General features: G+C 35.5%; 1 pseudogene; it reads left to right on the forward strand.

The window, feature by feature from the left end:
- The first annotated feature begins 8,202 nt into the window (after positions 1-8,202).
- LOC103214875 (peroxisome assembly protein 12 pseudogene) overlaps positions 8,203-19,954 on the forward strand; it is a 120,914-nt pseudogene continuing 109,162 nt past the window's right edge.

The raw sequence follows: 19,954 nt of genomic DNA on the forward strand, positions 1-19,954 counted from the left end.
TGATGTAATATTTAGTGTTTTTACAAGGTAAAAACATAAGTATAATGATAGAGATTGAGAAGAGAGTGAGAGAGAGAGAGAGAGACAGAGAGACTTGAAAGTGCTAAATTTGGCTTTCTGTGTGGAGGAAGGGCCCAAGAGCCAAGGAATGCAAGTGATCTCCGGAAGCTAGAAAAGGCAGAGTTGGATTCTGCCCTGTAGTCTCCAGAAAGAACACAGCCCTGTTGGCCAAATATTTTTTTAGGATTTTTGAACTCCAGGATATGAAAAACATTAATTTGTATTATTTTAAATCACTATATTTGTGTTAATTTGTCATAGTAGCAATGGAAAACTAATACAGAAAATATGGGTGGATTAAATATGAAATAAATTATAATAGATAAATATGTTAGAAAATAACTTCACTTTTAAATTACACTATCTGATTATAGCATAAGTAATTGAATTAGTTGCTATAGATAATACTTATATCCCCTCAAGATCATATGTTAAAACCTAATTCTCCTCAAAGTGGTGGTATTTACAGGTGAGGTCTTTGAGAGGTGGTAAGATCATAAGATCAGAGCCCTCATGTATGGAATTAGTGCCTTTATAAAGACTCCAGGAGCTTGACACAGTAGCTCATGCCAATAATACTAGCGTTTTGGGAGGCCAAGGCAGGAGGATCACTTGGGGCCAGGAGTTTAAGGCTGGCCTGGGCAACATAGTGAGACCTTCATCTCTACGCTTTTTTTGTTAATAGTCAGACATAATGGGACACATGTAGTCCAAGTTACTACGGAGACCGAGGCAGGAGCATCGCTTGAGCTTGGAGCTGAGGCTATCACCTAGGAGTTTGAGAGTGTCACAAGCTATGATCTCACCACTGCACTCCATCCTGGTACTGGTGACAAAAGCAAGAAAGACATTGTCTCAAAAAAAAAAAAAAAAAAAGGAAAGAAAGAAAAATAATAGAGAAGTGTTACTGATGGTATTTTAATGAAGCAACAGGAAATGTGACCAGTATCAAGGCTTAGACTTTACCACTCCAGAAAAAATCATATATGAAATTTTCTCTAGATGTGAGAGAAGAGAGTGCACAATACTGAAAAAGTAGCTTCATTCACAATAATATGTTAAAATAGGTAAAATATATGTTAAAATGTTTACGGAAATTTTATTTCTTAAAAATCTCAAGTCAAAAGGATATTGTAAACAGTATTACGATGTAGAGATATATATATGTTCTGATACATATATGTCTAAATGTGTATTTTATATATGTACACATATATATCAGAATAAGTCTCTCAAGTCAGAGAAAATGGTAAATGTGATTTGTGATATCTTAAGCAATCACAATTTCTCTCTCCATATATATATGTATATATGTGTATGTATCAGGAGTATAGATATCATTTTAAAATAATTTTCTCTTAGATATCTAGAGGATAAAATAAGAAATCATATTCATGATATTGTAGTTTATTAATGAGTAAGGAATTTCATAATAAAATTCTATAGATCTTTTATAGAAGCAAATCAAGCAATTTAAAACTTCTTTGCATATTTCTATAAATAAAACGATTTCTGTAAATCGTTTTGATAATTTAGGACGTGATCATTTGTTTTCAAGGCATTTCTGCTGTTCTGAAAATTTTTGCCATCAGGAACTTTGAGTCAGTTTTGGCTCCAGCTCTTGTGCCTTGGGGTGATAGGCTGTGGGTGACCATCCAACTGCATCAGTAACATCTGGAGCCCAAATCTCCACCGAGAAAAAACAGCAGGGAGGACCAGCAGAAATTATGCCAGATGTACTATAATTATCATATTTGTGAAATAAGTTGGTTTCATGTGCTTTATCAGTTTTAACACTTTTTAAATATCTGATAAATTTGGTGCTTCATTTAGGGTCTTTGATAGTATGAAAAATCTCTGTGAATTTAGTAACAAAAAGATAAATAATTTTACTATCACTTACTAGATTTGAAAGGAAAACCTGGTAAATAAATAGCGGATTGTTAGATACAGCTTAACTCAACACATGATCCAGAACCACTACTAAGACAGACTAATGGCACGGTCTTCTTGTTCCTTTGTTTTAAATCAATTGTTATTAGTGCCTATGACCAGAACAGGAGGCTAATTTTTATGACAAAGCACAGGAAAGATGATTCAATTTAATTCAATTTTCAAACTATTTAACAGTACTAGGTAAAATAATATAAAAAAGTAAATTAATGTGCCAGAATCCTCAGAGTCTAGGAGCTAGAAATACTAAAATATACAAGAAAGAGTATAACACACCATGGCAGGCTCAGTACACTGCCTGGCCAACATGGGTTTACAAACCCCTCTTTTCCCATTGACTTTGTTCCAGGTCAACTTTGCTCACCCAGTAAAACTTAAGGTCTGTGGGGTCCAGCCCCACAGGGTTGGTGGTTTTCTTCCCCCGTGTGTGGAGACAAGAGATTGTAGAAATAAAGACACAAGACAAAGAGATAAAAGAAAAGACAGCTGGGTCCCAGGGACCACTACCACCAAGACGCGGAGACTGGTAGTGGCCTCGAATGCCAGGCTGCACTGACATTTATTGGATACAAGACAAAGGGGCAGGGTAAGGAGTTTGAACCATCTCCAATGATAAGTAAGGTCACATGGGTCACATGTCCACTGGACAGGGGGCCCCTTTCCTGCCTGGCAGCCAAGGCAGAGAGAGAGAGAGAGAGAGAGAGAGAGAGAGAGAGCTTACACCATTATTTCTGCATGTCAGAGACTTTTATTACTTTCACTAATTTTGCTACTGCTATCTAAAAGGCAGAGCCAGGTATACAGGATGGAACATGAAAATGGACCAGGAGCGTGACCACTGAAGCACAGCATCACAGGGAGACCGATGTCAGGCCCTCCACAAGAGGTGGAGAAGTAGAGTCTTCTCTAAACTCCCCTGGGGAAAAGGAGAGTCCCTTTCCTGGTCCACTAAGTAGCGGGTGGTTTTCCTTGGCACTGAAGCTACGGCTAGACCACGGTCCACTTGGCCACAGGTGTCTTTGCAGACGCTGGCATTACCAGTAGACTAAGGAGCCCTCTGGTGGCCCTGCCCGGGCATAACAGAAGGCTCGCACTCTTGTCTTCTGCTCACTTCTCACTATGTCCCTTTGGCTCCTATCTCTGTATGTATGGTCTGGTTTTTCCTAGGTTATACATGTAGAGCAAGGAATATTATAATATTGGAATAAGAAATAATGGCTACAAACTAATGGTTAATGATATTCATATATAATCATGTCTATTATCTAGATCTAGTATAACTCTTGTTGTTTTATATATTTTATTATACTGGAGCGGCTCGTGCCCTTGGTCTCTTGCCTCGGCACCTGGATGGCTTGCTGCCCACACAGGTGAAGTCTCCTGGGATGTTTTTGGTGAAATTTCTACTTTCTCACAAAAGTGAAAGGCAGAGAGTTTTACCTTCTTACCTTTACCATTTTATTCTACCTAATATTTAGATTTGATGTTAAGGATTGTGATAGCCCTATGGTAACCATAAGGTGATGAATATAGGACAACAGACAGTAAAACAAAATCCTGTATCATTTTTGTTATGCGCAAATAGATGCCAGCATCCACCACCCTCTAGCCTTCTTGGTAAGTGGGTTAATAAATTTCTGCATAGTTGAAGCCCCTATTAATTATGGCTCCTGTTTCTTTCAGCACACTGCTTTTTCTGATGGTAAAGAAAATATAACTATCTTGTGGTCAAAAAGGGACTACAATAATTTGTTTACTTAGTGAGAATTTGTAAATTAATGAAATAACGTGGATATGTGTGTGTGTATTTCAGTAAATTTGTATATATACATGCACATATATACATATATTATATATGTAAATGTCAGTATATGATAAGTATTTTGAGAAAAACTTAATTGGATAAGGATATTGAGGTGTCACTTTACATGAGGATTTTTCTGAGGGCATGACGTTAAAGTCACACGGATGAATGATATACTTATATTCTGTGCTTTTAAAATTAATTTTATTGTTCACTTTTAATCTATGGATCAGGAAATAAATCATAGCGGAAGGGCTGAACATTTTTCAAGAATAATGGAAGAAAATAGAAAATATGGTAAGAAGCAATATGATCTAAAAGCTATAAAAAGTGATAACAGAAATATAGACATAAATATAAATAAGTAAATGTAAATATGACACACATTCTTTGTTTACACCTGTTTATATTCAGTGATCTTAAATCAAATTTTCTGCCTTCCAAAATGATTTATTTGTAATAATCTATTTTTGACTAAAATGATTTAATAATACACGTATTATAGAGTCTACATGTTCCCCTGTCTAGGAGAAAAGATATAAATATTATAATTTTTATATTTTTTGAGTATACAATGAAATTTTTCTTCATTGAATGTTGCTATTATTATTATTATTTTTTTTTTGAGACCGATTCTCACTCTGTTGCCAGGCTGGAGTGCAGTGGCATGATCTTGGCTCACTGCAACCTCCGCCTCCCAGGTTCAAGCAATTCTTCAGCCCCAGCCTCCTGAGTAGCTGGGATTACAGGTGTTCACCACCATGCCCGGCTAATTTTTGTATTTTTAGTAGAGACGGGATTTCACCATGTTGACCAGGGGGGTCTCGAACTCCTGACCTCAAGTAATCCGCCCACCTCGACCTATCAAAGTGCTGAGACTACAGGTGTGAGCCACCGCATCTGGCCACAAATGTTACCATTCTTGAAAATAGAGCTACATATTACTTATAAGCACTTATTTAAAAAATTTCAAATAGATTATTTATCAGTAATTTGACACCTAATAATATAATTATCAAAACAGAACTTTGTAGTGTGCATCATAATTATCCAATATGTTTCATCATGGAGTCCTTTTAAAGGTTGTTCAATCATTTTCCCTATTTGAAGGAATAAATCTGAGATATGAAAATATCGGTCACCACAAGGTATGTATTTCTACTCTAGACATGACTTGTTTACTTACTTTTGTTCACTTTTGTTGAATATGCTACTTGATATGTGCATACTGTGGCCTAGGGCTAACCTGTGAACCTGTGAGTTCATTTCTGTAAACTTTTTTTTTCCAGAAACTTTGTGCTCCATGACTGGGGTTCCCATAAGATATTTTTCAATAGGTCATTGCTTAGTGTCACCTTCTCTATATTTCTCCCTTATTCCCAGCAAAGTTTATTACATCTGCTCCTTAGCCTCTTGCATTTTGCTGAAAACCCAGTGAAAGAAATGATTCTTAAGATCTTGTATCTATTACATAGACCATATTGCAACTGTATTTCAGATGTTCCTGGAGAAAATGTATGTACCTAGGAAGTGGAAGAAATTTCAGTCAATACAGCAAACCAAATGCAGAATATTTTTTATGGCAAGACATCAATACACTTAAATGTACACTATATATGCAAAGTAACAGATTTTCTAGAAATAGTGAATAAAGAAATAGCAAATAAAAGTGTTATCTGAACCTCCCTTGACTGAATCACAGTTGGTGACTATATATTCATCTACAGTTAGTGATGCATTTCCAATGTAGTGTTCTTGAAAATAAACACTGGGCAAGCTAACAGTAATAAGAGCAAACCATTTTGAGGGCTTATTACAAACCACACATCGTGTTAAGTGCCCTACCTGGATTATCTCATTGACTCCTCAAAAGCACGCTACTTAGCACATGATATCTGTATTTTCAAAGTGGGAAAACTGAGGTGTATAGAATATAAGTGACTGAGATGAGGTCCAAATGCACTCGCTGTGATTCCAAAGGTCATACTCTTAACCTACATAACATATCCACATTCACATCTAGGTCACATAACATTGGCATAGGATTGAGCAGAAGGCTACATAAGGAAAACTCAACAGTTGGGGAAATGTGCATAGGGACAGTGAGAGAGGGAACTGGTTTGGTCAACCTACCAAAAAAAAAAAAAAAACCTGTAAGAAAGATTATTGATATTGGTTCACTGGTACTAGAAACTGCCAAATAAATAAACATGGTGATACACATGAACATAAAAGATGCCAAATTGCAACAAATTTACTTTTATTTGCTACTTGCTGACTTGGATTCCAGAAGCTGGGATGGGATGGGGGTTATATGGAAGCACCATCACTTAATTTTTCCTGCAGTAGCTTGAAAGTTTTATTTGTCAGTGGGCATAAGAGAGTATATTATTCATATAATGGCTATTTCCAGTTTAAAGTGTCTGGTTTTATCACCATTATTTTATAACCAAGTCCTCAGCTAAGCATAGATGGATGTTGATAGTGCTCTTTTCCTTTCCTCCTTATGCACCCTGAGTGCAAGACACTGATGAATCAGGCTGAGCAATACCCTGTCCTTTGAGCCAGTGTGAGGGGGACACATTTTAAATTGGAACACAGGAATAAAATTTAAATAGAACACCATCTCTATTCCCTAGTGAATAAGTTTATATTCTTCCATGAAAACTGATAAATGTCAAAGTCCCCTTTGTTGATTGAAGAAAAAGAGCACTTTTTTTTTTCTTCACTGTCTTGCCTTTTCAGTGTAAAAAAGAAGTTGGAGAGAGAACTTGACAAAACACAGATAGATGCTCTGAGTCTGGTTGCAGAATAGAAACATTCAAAGACTAAACAGATGAAATAAGGTGATGAATCGTTGCTAATATGACACAGAGGCAGACAAACGAAGATGCTGTGAGCTCCCAAGCTGAGTTTTGGGATACAGAGAAGAACCAGGCCAGGTAAGGACAACCCAGGATTTTGTATTTGGAATCCACAAAAAAATTACATGAACAACAGTGTTGAATTCCTAAAGTTTAGTCTTTGTGGTACATTAAAACATACGCCACACACAAACACACAAAACCTTATTTTGTCAGAGTACCAAGTTGCTTTCTAACTCTAGGTTTGTTTTTTTGTCCACTATTTGTTTCAGCAATACTACAATGATTTGACTTACATCCATCTCTTTCTCAAGCTGCTATTACCTTGTCAAAAATCTTATGGAATAAGACACGTTCCTGATAATATTTATCACTATTTTGCTATTATCTGATAAAGCTTTCATACTATTACCAGAAACATCATTCTAGAATATTATTGCTATCATTTTTATTTTTTGCAAATTTTAGTGGCCTCCAATGACCTGGATAATCTTTGAAAAAGGAACAAATTCTACAAGGTCCTATGACAATGTGATCATTGTCATACTATTTCCAGCCTCTTCGACAACCTAACCTGGTACTGTAATTGCTTTGAGCATACCATAGATCTCCTCCAATTTATTCACTCTAATTCCTTTCTTTTTTCCATAAATATTTATTGAGCATCTACTATGTGGAAGGCATTGTCAAAATTGTTGTGACACAGTGAAAGAAAAAAATCTTGCCATTTTGAAGTCTACATTCCTGTGGGAGAAAGCAGGAGATAAATATGATAAATAAGTATATTACACTGTATATTAAAAGGTGAAAGGGCCGGGTGCGGTGGCTTACGCCTGTAATCCTAGCACTTTGAGAATCCGAGGTGGTCAGATCACGACATCAAGAGGTAGAGATCATCCTGGCCAACATGGTGAAACCCTGTCTCTACTAAAAATACAAAAATTAGCTGGGTGTGGTGGCGTGTGCCTGTAATCCCAGCTACTTGGGAGGTTGAGGCAGGAGAATCACTTGAACCTGGGAGGTGGAGGTTGTAGTGAGCCGAGGTCACACCACTGCACTCTAGCCTGGCAACAGAGCAAAACTCTGTCTCAAAAAAGAAAAAAAAGTGAAAGGTGGTAGGAGTAAAAAAAATACTGAATAGGAGTGTATGCTGTTGTAGGGGGAGGGGCTTCAAGAATGCATTACATTGGGGAATATATATTTTTTCTATCAATATTTTTGTTCTACAACTAGAATTAATAGGCCTATCTTTTCCAAAGAGAATCTACATATAATATCCTGCATCTGCAGAAAATACTCGGAAAACTGCTTTCTCCCTGAAAACTGTGTTCCCAAATCTGAACACCTTTCCTCCCTAAAGCTGCATTTGTAGCATTTAAAAATTGATGTTTAACAGTATCTCCCAAGGCTCTCTTATAAATTATATTCTACATTTTTGCATTTCTTTTGGGAAAATCATTCACTCTCAAGGCTTCAGGAATCCTCATTGGGCAGATGACATTCACATTTATATACTCGCCAATGGCATTTATTTTATGGGATCTGGCAGTAGCCTGCAATGCAATGGGGCTCTCTCTTTGTCCCCAGCGGATCGGCAGGTCGAGAAATACTAGACACACACAAGATAGTGAAAGCTGGGTCCAGGAGGTCACCGCATTCTGGTCCCGCGATGCCGCCAATGCACTGGATATACCAGCATTTATCATTGAATTTTGGTGAGGGTGGGCGTAGGTTAGTGAGGGATTTAGGGTCATTTGATTATGAGGTGAGATGGTCACATGGGGATGAAGTAATTCTTTCACATAACGTCTGTATGCAGAAGTACAGTACACAGAGATACGAATTTACAATATAGTGTGTGCATCAGTAATTTCTAACAGAGCCTTAAAACGGAAACACAGTCTTTCCATAACCTATGATTAGCAAGATATTAATCAGCAGTAACAGTTGCAGCAAAAGCTAGTTACAAACAATCAATAGAAACAGGACGTGAAGCTAGACAACTGGTTAGACCAGAAATTCTCAGAAGGGAGTATGCCTTAATCCTGAAGAGGCCTAGAAGAGCCATGGCAAGATGAGGGCATTTATATTCCTATCTTAGCCATATGAACTGGCACCCCTCATGCGTCCATTTATAGGCTCTCCACAAGGGTCGCATTCCATTCATCCCCAGAGCTATGAACATCTGCTTTTCTGGGATAGGAGTCTTGGTGATGTGAAATCTCCCTGACTGCACGTCTGCTCATAGGCTCTCTGCAGGGGGAAGCAGATCACGCGCTGTTGGCTCATTCTGGCAGCCCACCCTGGCATTGTCTTTACACAATCCTGCATGCAGTTCTGTATTTACAATAATCAGGAGCATTTCATCTTTTCTTCTGTAGCAATAGTTTCAGGGGGTCTCCCTACACACTTCCTAGAATACTAGCTCATATACCTAACTAGCTGCCAGAGTTACCCATCTGAATGTCTCAACAATACCTCAGTTTTTAAACTAAATTCTGATCTTTCCTGTGAAACTAGCCCCTGACCCCCAAAAATGAAAATTCTGGAATAGGTGCTATTCATTTTGAAGCCTAAGTCAGAAAACCAGAAGTCATTCTTGATCCATTCCTTTGTTTCACTAACCACAGCCAATGCCTTAGATTTTTCTCTATTTCTATTACTAAACTCTTCATGCTCCTCATGGTTGGTCTCTATGAATCCACTCTGGTACTGGGCAAACCATTTTACACATTAATACCAAATATATATACATACATATACATATGTATAGCTATGAAATACATACATATATGTATATATGAAATAAATATATGTATATATAAAATACATATATATAAACATCACATTCTACACTATATATACACATATACATGTGTGTGTATATATATACATATGCTGGTCTCTATGAATCTACTGTAGTCCTCTCCAATCCATTTTACACATTAAGGACATATATATATATGTGTGTATGTATATATATTTGCCTAAATCTGTGAATGTATATATAAAATACAATGATTATAAAAAATACGTATATTACATGTAAATATATTTGGCCTTAATGTGTAAAATGGATTGGAGAGGACCAGAGTAGATTCATAGAGACCAGCATACACACACACACACACACACACACACAGATATATATGTTTAGATATACATAGTAAGGTGATTACTACAGTTAAGCAAATTAACATACTTATTATCTCATATAGTTTTCTTTTTTCTTTCTTTCCCTTTTACTTATTTTTTTATTATGCATATATATGAAACTATATAAGCATTTCCAACTTTAAGTAACTGGTAAGAGTACCTAAAATCTACTCACTTGGCAAATTACCAATAATAATATTGTACAGTATACAGTACAATATTAACTAGAGTCTTACTTTTTTTTACGGTAGCTCTCTAGACTTATCTAGCCAATATAACTGCAACTTTGTACGCTTTAACCTATATCTTCCCAATTCTTCACCCACAGCTCCACCCAACCCACTCTAGCATCTGCTAGCCACCACTCTACTTTCTGTTTCGATCTATTCCCTATCTTTTAAAGATTTCGCATATTGAATCTGTAAAAGGTGATTATTCAAATTGGGCCATTCTTGTCATTCTAACTAAAACAGAGATGAGAAGCCAGGGGGGAAAAACACTCAGGGTGCAGAATATTGCTCTAAAAAATGTAATTGACTGCAAGCCATGAAGCTAAAACTGCCTGCTGTAACCCTAAACCAGTTTCGTCAAACGGCTCCTAAAAGATCTGCTGTAACTCTCAGACTAGTTTTGCCCACCACCATCACTTACCAGTCACAACTTGCCTCCTCCTCAGAACCTTACTAGCACCAGTGAATTTTCTCAAAGAGCAATATGTAATATTTATCCTTTTTATAAGACCTCTACCCTTCCTGTTCTTCGGACATATTGAAGATAACTCGGTTTGCGTGTGTGTCCTGAATTGCAATTATTTTCTCCCAAATAAACTATTTTAATTTCAGAGATTTGTCTCTATAGCTTATTTGACTTTAATAAATAATAATAAAATTACTGAGACCCTGCAGTACGTCTTTCTGTGTCTGACTCCTTTCACTTATAATATCCTCTAGGTTTATTCATTTTGTAGCACAAAATGTTTTTTAAACTGATGATTTTATTCACTTGGTTAATATTTCTCTTAACTTTTTATCGCTATTTAGAAAAAAAGCACAGTTCTTCAAGAGGCTTAAAGACCCACTAATGTAATCGCTGACTCCCTTTCGAACCTGATTACAACTAATCTGCTCCTGGGTTTTGTGCCCGAATCTTCCTGACCTTGTTTCCGTGTCACTAATGTTCCATGTTTTCTCCTACCATTGATATTTTGCACATTATTTCCCTTCCTCCTGTATTATTCCATTCTCTTATAATCAGAACTTCCCTAATCAGTATTATGCTCTCTTTACTCAAACGTCAGAATTTAGGACATATTCTGACTTGATCATTATATATTATATGCATATAACAAAATACTACAGGTACCCCATAAAGAGATACAAATTTTATTTATCAATAAAAATAAATACATTAAAAGATTTAAGAAAAGAATTTAGGATAGCTATAAATTCCCCCAAGATACTATTCCTAATCTTCCGTTCAAATACAAGGTATTTTTCTAACTTATTTTTCCCAGAACCCATTTGTCTGCCTTTACAACACATCTCAATCTGTATTTCTACATTTATTGTTGTTTCTTTTTTTTCCAATGCTAGTGTACTCATCATACCAAAAGAACCATAGCAAGCAGGAACTATGTATCTTCTTTTTGCTCACCATTTTATTCCCAGTGTCTTGCCGTGGTCCTAGTACACAGTAGTGTTACTGACACACCAGGGATTCGGTGTCAGTCCTGCTGTTCGCCACACAAAAAGCCCATCACTGGCCAGGCGCGGCGGCTCATGCCTGTAATCCCTGCACTTTGGGAGGCTGAGGCAGGCAGCCCAGAGGCCAAGAGATGGAGACCATTCTGGCGAACGTGGTGAATCCCCATCTCTACTAAAAACACAAAAATTAGCTGGGCGTGGTGGCGCGTGCTTGTAGTCCCAGTTCCAGCTACTTGGGAAGCTGAGACAGGAGAATCACTTGAACCCGTGAGGCAGAAGTTGCAGGGAGCTGAGATGGCACCATTGCACTCCAGCCTGGCGACAGAGCGAGACTCTATCAGGGGGAAAAAAAAAAAAAAGGGGGGGCCCATCACTGAGACATTGAGTATTGCCAACTAAAAAAGCTTTTATTGGGTGTTGCAGTCAGAGATGAGAGCTCAGTCAGTCTCAAATCCAACTCCCTGACTAACTGAAACCAGAGGTTTATATAGCAGGCAAGAAGAAAACAGAAACTTCGGAGGGGCGAGGAAGCAACCGTGTGGAATGAGGGGTGCAATCTGGTTTCAGTTCTTTGATACTTTTGTGAGAGGCCTGATGGTCATTTCCTGAGGAAGAAACTCAGACAAAACAACTGTAAGTATCAAGCTTTTAAGACAAGGAAGGTCAATTTCTATGTTTATCAAAAAGGACAGTCTATTGGGCAACTGGGTGAGTTTCAGTGGGAAATCTCAAATTTGTGAAATGCGTGAGGAAACACTAAGTCTGCCTCTGGTACTTTATGAAAACAATTTAAACTATTTTGAAAAGCTTCCATAACTTTTTACTGCAAATCTGGATTAATTAGAAAGGTATTGCTTCTATAAAATTGAGATAATTTCATTGTTCAAATAGAAGGACATGAAAAGATATAAATATTTTCTTTGAATTTTGTTGGTAGTGTTTACAATATTGCAACTTCTAAATAATTCTTAAATATTATACTTAGTACAGACATAATTTGCAAGTTACACATATTTACAACTTATGCTTTGAAAATACCCTTAAAAATAACAGAACCTTATTTATTTGAAATATTTATTATGACTTATTCTGTCTATAGATTTTTCCACTTTACATAACTGATGAGTTCTACATTAGCAATACTATAACAAGTACTGTTTTTTTAAGTAGAGGTTATGAAGCATCTATAACTCTTAGAACCTTTGTGATTTTTCTTCAGAGTACCTTCTGAAGTCAAAGGTCTCCAAAAGCAAAGATAAAAGCTATAGATGGACTCTGTAGGGAACAACTGCACAGAATGAGTTGAATGATACCCTGGAGCCATCTTTTGAAGACGGATACTCTCTCTGGGTCAGGTTGGAGTACAGTGTTAATGTCAAACGACCATCACACAAACCAAGCTCCCCTGTGACTTTAGCAGTGATGTATACTCCCAATAAAGAAGTCATTATGAGTTCCTCCAATGACTGACCCCATTTATATAGTACCTAATCTATTTCTAATGAAAATACACTGGCTAGATGCACTTACAGTCTTTTTAAGGAATCATACTCTGTATGTTATACATTCTGGAATGCCCATTTCACCAAGTCTTTGCAGCGTATGCAGTTGCCTGCTATAGAATCATGATTTTGAATTAAAAAAAATAGGCCGGGCGCGGTGGCTCAAGCCTGTAATCCCAGCACTTTGGGAGCTGAGACGGGCGGATCACAAGGTCAGGAGATCGAGACCATCCTGGCTAACCTGGTGAAACCTCGTCTCTACTAAAAAATACAAAAAACTAGCCGGGCGAGGTGGCGGGCGCCTGTAGTCCCAGCTACTCAGGAGCCTGAGGCAGGAGAATAGCATAAACCCGGGAGGCGGAGGTTGCAGTGAGCTGAGATCTGGCCACTGCACTCCAGTCTGGGCGACAGAGTGAGACTCCATCTCAAAAAAAATAAATAAAAATGAATTTAAAAAAATAAAATAAAATTCTGATATTGAATGGCCTTTCTGAATCTGGAAACAGACCCTACATCTTCTTTATCAGAAAACATGCTATTTAAAAACTAAATGCAAAGAATCAATGGAAGTACTTTAACCTGAGGCACTCCAAATAATAGAGATGCTCTCAAAATATAATGTTTCCAATCCAAATAAAGATTAGCATCCAAGAAGGGGAATAAGGAAAACATTAAATGCCTTACAAATTATAAGGATGTAGTAGTTGGCGATTTAATTAGCTAGTGATTTAAGTCATCTGAGTTCTTAGAGAAGAAGTTCAATATGAAGGCTGAGTTATGACTATTATAAGCCAGATAACTCATACTAAGGAAACAATTTATATGAATTAAAAATATTTTATGAGCTTTATATAGTGGTGATGGTAGTACATAATTTCAGTATAGCTAGAAAGGAGAAAATATTTATTATGCTTATTAGAGAAGAAAGATAATATTTTTAGCTTAAGAAAAACAATATAAAACAGACCTTTCATAAAAGCATATTTTAATGCACCTACATTGTTATTCTATCCCTGTGTTCCATAATTGTTAAGTCTAGTTTCCCAGCACGGATGATCCATCATATAAATTGACTTGGAATATAATTGATGTTCTCCTCGTATCAGTATACTTCAATTTATGTCTTAGCCATTAAAAATATATATTCAGCATTTCAGCACTGATTAAACACTATAATAAATTTGATTTTACTGAAAAAGTCAATGCAATTTATTTTTAAAAATTAGAATATATTAGTTGTCTCTGAATTTTTTTATAATCATTTGAACATTTGAAAAGCAGACAAAGCAAAAATACAGACTAAGGAAATATCTGTATTATTCCTTGAGTATTTTGGTAAACTGTTTCTGTAAACGTTTTATAAATAAACTCTTTATCCTTACTGGCAGCCTTGCAATTGTGACTGACAGTTTTCTTAGGATACTTAGAAAGTTTCCTTTAAGTAAGTGAGTTTCACATTCTACTTACTTGCTCATAGTTCTTTAAGTATTGCCATTTCTACTCAAAACCACCATTATAAACAGATAACATAAATGTCTTGCTATTAGCCCTGTGTTTACATCATTATAGCTCCTTTCATCTGCCTAGTGCCCATCAAAGGCTTCTCATTTTATTTAGAGTCAACTCCAAATCCCTTGTCATAGCTCAGAAGACTCTGTATCATTGTCATGATTTGTTTTATGTGTCAACTTAGCTAGGCTATAGTACTTAGTTATTTAGTTGAACACTAATATAGATATTGCAGTGAAATCATTTAATAAATGGTGATAATATCTGAGATAAATCTCTTTATATGTACACATATGTACGTATACACACACACATGAACATACTTTTCATTCAATCACATGCACATTCACTTACATGCACATAGTCTGTTGGTTCTGTTCTCTGGAGAACCTTGACTGACACCAATCGTCCATCTCTGTGCTATCTCACCAGCCTCGTTTCCCACGAGTGTCTTCCCTACTGAGACTGCTGTAGGCACAATTTTCTTGGGTTTAACATTTTTGAACCAAGGGTGGTGGTTTTTTTTTTTTCTGGTGCTCAGTGTCCTAATTTGGCCATTATCTTATTACATTTCTTCACCTGTTTTAGGATTCCATTTTCTTTCCTAAAAGCTGTCAGCCAAAAACCTTACTGCATATAGAATTTACTTCTCATGATATGGAATTAGAAATTTCAGATTTTCTTTCTGCTTTATTAGTAACCTCATTTGTCATTCATATTTTATTTCAACATTTTCTTTTAGAATGCTGGTGATATATATTTTTTACTCAGGGCAAAAATACAAAAGATTTGGGAAATAAATCACATTTTTGAAGCAAAGTTCCTCAAAAATATTGTCTATTACCTCAGTTGCCTTTTTATCTTCTTGTGTGTATATGTGTATCTATGTATCTATCTCTATTGTGTGCACATTATTTTTAAAAATAACAGTGATCTAACTGAAAAGAGAAATGTTGGCACAGCCTGGCCATGGATTCTACTCATTCTTGTTTAATCTAGTTTATATTATGAGATGGGTGAGGTGGAAGTATTCAGATTTCTGACATCTAGTTTTCACATATCCTGGCGGAGCATTTCATTTAAGTAACTATAACCATTCAAAATTAACACTTACATTCATACATATTATCTGTCATACTTAATTAGCAATGTTTTGATTTGATCTTTGTCATATTTTCCGTTCTAAAAGTATTTGATTTCCAAGACAGAGGGGAACTTCTCCAAATTATAGTCCTCTGTGATTTTTTTTTTAAATTGAACAGATGACTTACTTCATAAAACTATTTTCTTGCTAAAATTAGCAACAATTTTTAAAAAATCATAAATGGTTATAACTGAATCTTTCTATTCTCTGTTGTTCCCATTTCTTTCTAATTGCAAACCATTCTTCCTGAGAAATAGTATATTTACTCCTTAATAGCCTTTCTCCTCCTGCTGTTTATTCTTTAGCTAAAGTCATAATCTCACATTTGTGGCATTATAATCATCTCTACAGTCACTAATTGTTCTAAAATGCTACTTTAGGTGAAGGTATACAGCAGGGAGTCAGTAAGCTATGGGAAAAACAATGATGCAGTTCTCACCTGTGCACATTTCTTTGTGTGATGAAGGGAACAATTATCAAATAGAGGTTGATTTCCTGCAATTGCTTCAAGTTATGTTGTTTTTTGAACTTTAAAAAATAGATCATGTTTCGTAAGTTAGTTACTTTTTAGTGCTAACATAATAGATTTTTAAATCACTTCACCTGGTGAGCGAGTATAATTAATCGTTTTGCATTTATTTTGCTTTGTAGAATCCAACCTACGTTTATGCTTGCTCAAAGATACAACATTCCCAATTATTTTCTAAAGATAATTTTTGGGATTATTTTGTGTGGGAAAATCTAGATGAAAACAAATTATGAAATAAAATCTGTGAAAGTAACTTGTACTTTGAAAGCACAATTATATTTGAAGAAAATCACTTATAAAATGTTAGATTCCTTTTTGGTTCTGTCACTGCATGATGAAACATCTATATTAATTTAGGTTCATTTAATATAATTTAACATAAGTACAAATCTGACTCAAAAATTAAATAATTTATATATGTATGTGTGTATATACATATATATTCGTAATTTAATGAAGACTTCATATATATTTAATGAAGATTTCCTTAAAGGGTATTCGTGGACTTTTACTTAACACACTTCTCAGCAAACTTCTGAGATTTTTTCTGCAGACACTTTCCTCTTTCGAAATCTCACAATTACAAAGGAATTTATCATTCTTTCCCGCTGTCCTATCAGTGTGCTTTTTTTAGAGTAACACTTCTCTCCTCCTTTACCCTTTCACTTATCTTCGAATATCATAATGACTGCCCACATACTAACACTGAGTTCTTCCCTATTGTCTGAACTAAATGAGCCAGAGGCAAATTGTCCTATTGTATTGTTTCCCTCTATGTACATATCACGGAAGTGTGATATTTTCTTGCATTACCTTCCTTACAAAAACACTCATGGAATATTTCTGATGCATAATTGTTGCCCTTTTTATAAGGATCAAAATTTCTTCCTCAGTGCATTGTAAATATAAACAGTGTGTCGTTTTATCAATGACATACTTAGAATAGATTATTAATAAATATTTACCTATCCATTAATACATATCAATAAATATTTACCAATTTAGGAAACTAATTTGACCCCAACCTTAATTCTACCTTTTTATGAACAACAACAAAACAATCTGGGAAGATAATTTCACAAGGTGCCAGGAGACAGTATCTTGTTCATTCGTTGCTAAAACATTAGATGTTTTCTCCTGTAGCAATTGCTTTCATTTCTATAAATTGAACCATTCACCTGTTCATTGAAGCAAATAACTTTATTACATAATATTTGTATTGAGGTTTTTGAAACTCTGATGAATTTGATTTTCTAGATTGGATTTTTAATGTTTGTCCAAGTTGTATTTTTTTCTACGCCTTTGAATATTCTTTTGGAAGCTACTCTAGGGGACTGTCCTTTAGTTCTCTTGTTTTAGACACTCTGAAAAAAGAAGGCACTGCTGCCGTGGGAGGGCTCCCTTTAATTTGTTCTTGGTGTTGTATGCCCTTAGAAATTCAAAATCACTTTTCGTTTTTAGCTTAGTGGAATTGAAAACATTAGCTCCAAGAGGGTCAAATCATATGACCTTGGAAAGAGGATTTAATGGAGATATACTATTGATTGTTTTTGAATATCACTTGCCTAAATTTTTTTAGATAGCAAACGATAAGTAGAGCACTGAGTAAAAGGCAAAACTTTTAGAGAAGTAACTTTAAATTTTCAGGTTATTTTTCCTGTTTTGAAAAATATATGTTTAATATCTCCTTACCACCTCTTGCAAGTAATAGTTTACCTGTTCATGCATAGCAAATTACCTCTCATATAGCTTAGAGAAATGTGTGAACTCTTTATATAAACGAAAAGGAGATTGCTTCTTAGAAGAGTAGGTACTACTTCTGGCTCTGCTACTTTCTCTTTTGTAACCTTGCTTAAATTACTTAAAATTTACTAATGTATAATGATAAAGTGCAACAATATGTGATCTTTAATATCTTTGCATATCTCCATAAGGCAGGACCTTAATACCTGCCCTCTGTTGTTATATTGAGCTCTCTGTTTATATGTGTGTGTATCACAGTATATTTTTGATTCTGTAACTGACATTTTAACATGGTTATGTTAAAATCATGTTAAAACTAATCATGATAAAATGTTAAGTTACATAATCGGACTTGCATTATCTATCTTGCATTGCGTCAGTCACCCAAGTTCTAACTACCATATGTTCCATTACTAAAATACAAAAACATCAGCAGGACAAGTTATTTAATATCAAAAACTCCCTAGGGGTCTTTTTGTATTTCTGTCTTCAGTATACTCACCTGTTTTATGAGCATGTAATCTCAATAGAACTCCGTAATTATAAATCTATGATAATTTTTAAAATAATAGATGAAAATGCGAAAAATAATAAAGAAGAATCAAGATACTTTATAGACTCATGTTTTTTATTTTAGTATTGGAAAGACCTGAAAGAAAACACCACCTCTTATTCCTGAATAATTTCAATAAATGGTCATTCAGCTTCTGATCACTTCCACTGACCGGGGATCCAAAAACTTCCAAGCTACCCACTTTGAATCATGGACAACTAACAATACTTCCATGTAGTGAACTAAGCTTTATTGCTTTGTGACTTTAATTGTTATCATTAGCGCATCTCTTTGAGGTAGTATGGTCTAATTTTCTAAGGAAATTTCTTCAAACACTTGAGTATAATTATTATAGGCCCTACAGTATTTCTATTTTTTAGAATAAACATTGCCAGCTTCTATAATTATTTTTACAAACTCATAATTAATGGTCTTAAGACATACTTCTGAATATACAGAAATGTATCTATCAATTTAGTGTCCAGGAACAAACATACAGCTGCAGCTGTGAGAATTTAATCCTGAGTCAATTGGGATCTCATATTCTTTGACTACATATAATCTTTAATTAAAATTGTTTAAAGTAAAGACACATATTTATATCAGCCCAAGCACACTTTTAGTTTTAATGCAGGTAATTCTAAATTTGGAATATTCTTCAGAAATATAACCATTGCTCAAATTATCTGCATTCTGATTATTCCACAACTTTGGTAAGTTACTGAACGTAATTTCGAAATGTCCATGTTTGTATACGCATATTTAATAAAATTGAAAGTTAACCATTCACTAAACTCTGAATAGATTCAGAAAATTTTTTTGAGTAGTAAAAATGTATACAATGGGTGTCTTAGTCTGTTAGGGCTGCAAGAAAAAAAATATCATAGATTGAGTGGCTTTTAAACAACATGTCATGGGTAATCAGCAACTATCTCAGGAAGATTTATTAGAGAAAGTATAAACATACATTGCAAGGAAGCAACAGGCAGGCCAGCAAGTGAGGAGCTGACTGCAAAGAGACAAAGGCTTGCTGGGGATTTTATAGGATGGTGTCTGTGCTATGTGCTGAGGAGGGCTTTGTGCAGTATTGATAATGCCAAGGTTGTAGCGAGTTAACTTGCAGTTTTTATATCACCTGAGGGTCTAGCAATAACTGGTCTGGGAGATTGTGAGTTATTTGTGCAGGAGGGCTATGCGTTCTGGACCATGAAGAAAGGCAGACTTAGCTTATCTGCATTCTTTTTTACTTTTCCTTGGTGTTACCAACCTGACTCCTTTTTGCTAATTAGGACTGCACACAACAGAAATTTATTTCTCACAATTTTAGAGGCTAAGAAGTGCAAGGTTAATTAAGTGCAATTTTAGAGGCTGAGAAGTGCTGGACAGGACATATTTCCTATAGATAGCAGTCTTCTAATGTAACCTCACATAGTG

Source organism: Chlorocebus sabaeus, chromosome 3 (genome assembly GCF_047675955.1).
Source record: "Chlorocebus sabaeus isolate Y175 chromosome 3, mChlSab1.0.hap1, whole genome shotgun sequence".
Taxonomy (NCBI): domain Eukaryota; kingdom Metazoa; phylum Chordata; class Mammalia; order Primates; family Cercopithecidae; genus Chlorocebus; species Chlorocebus sabaeus.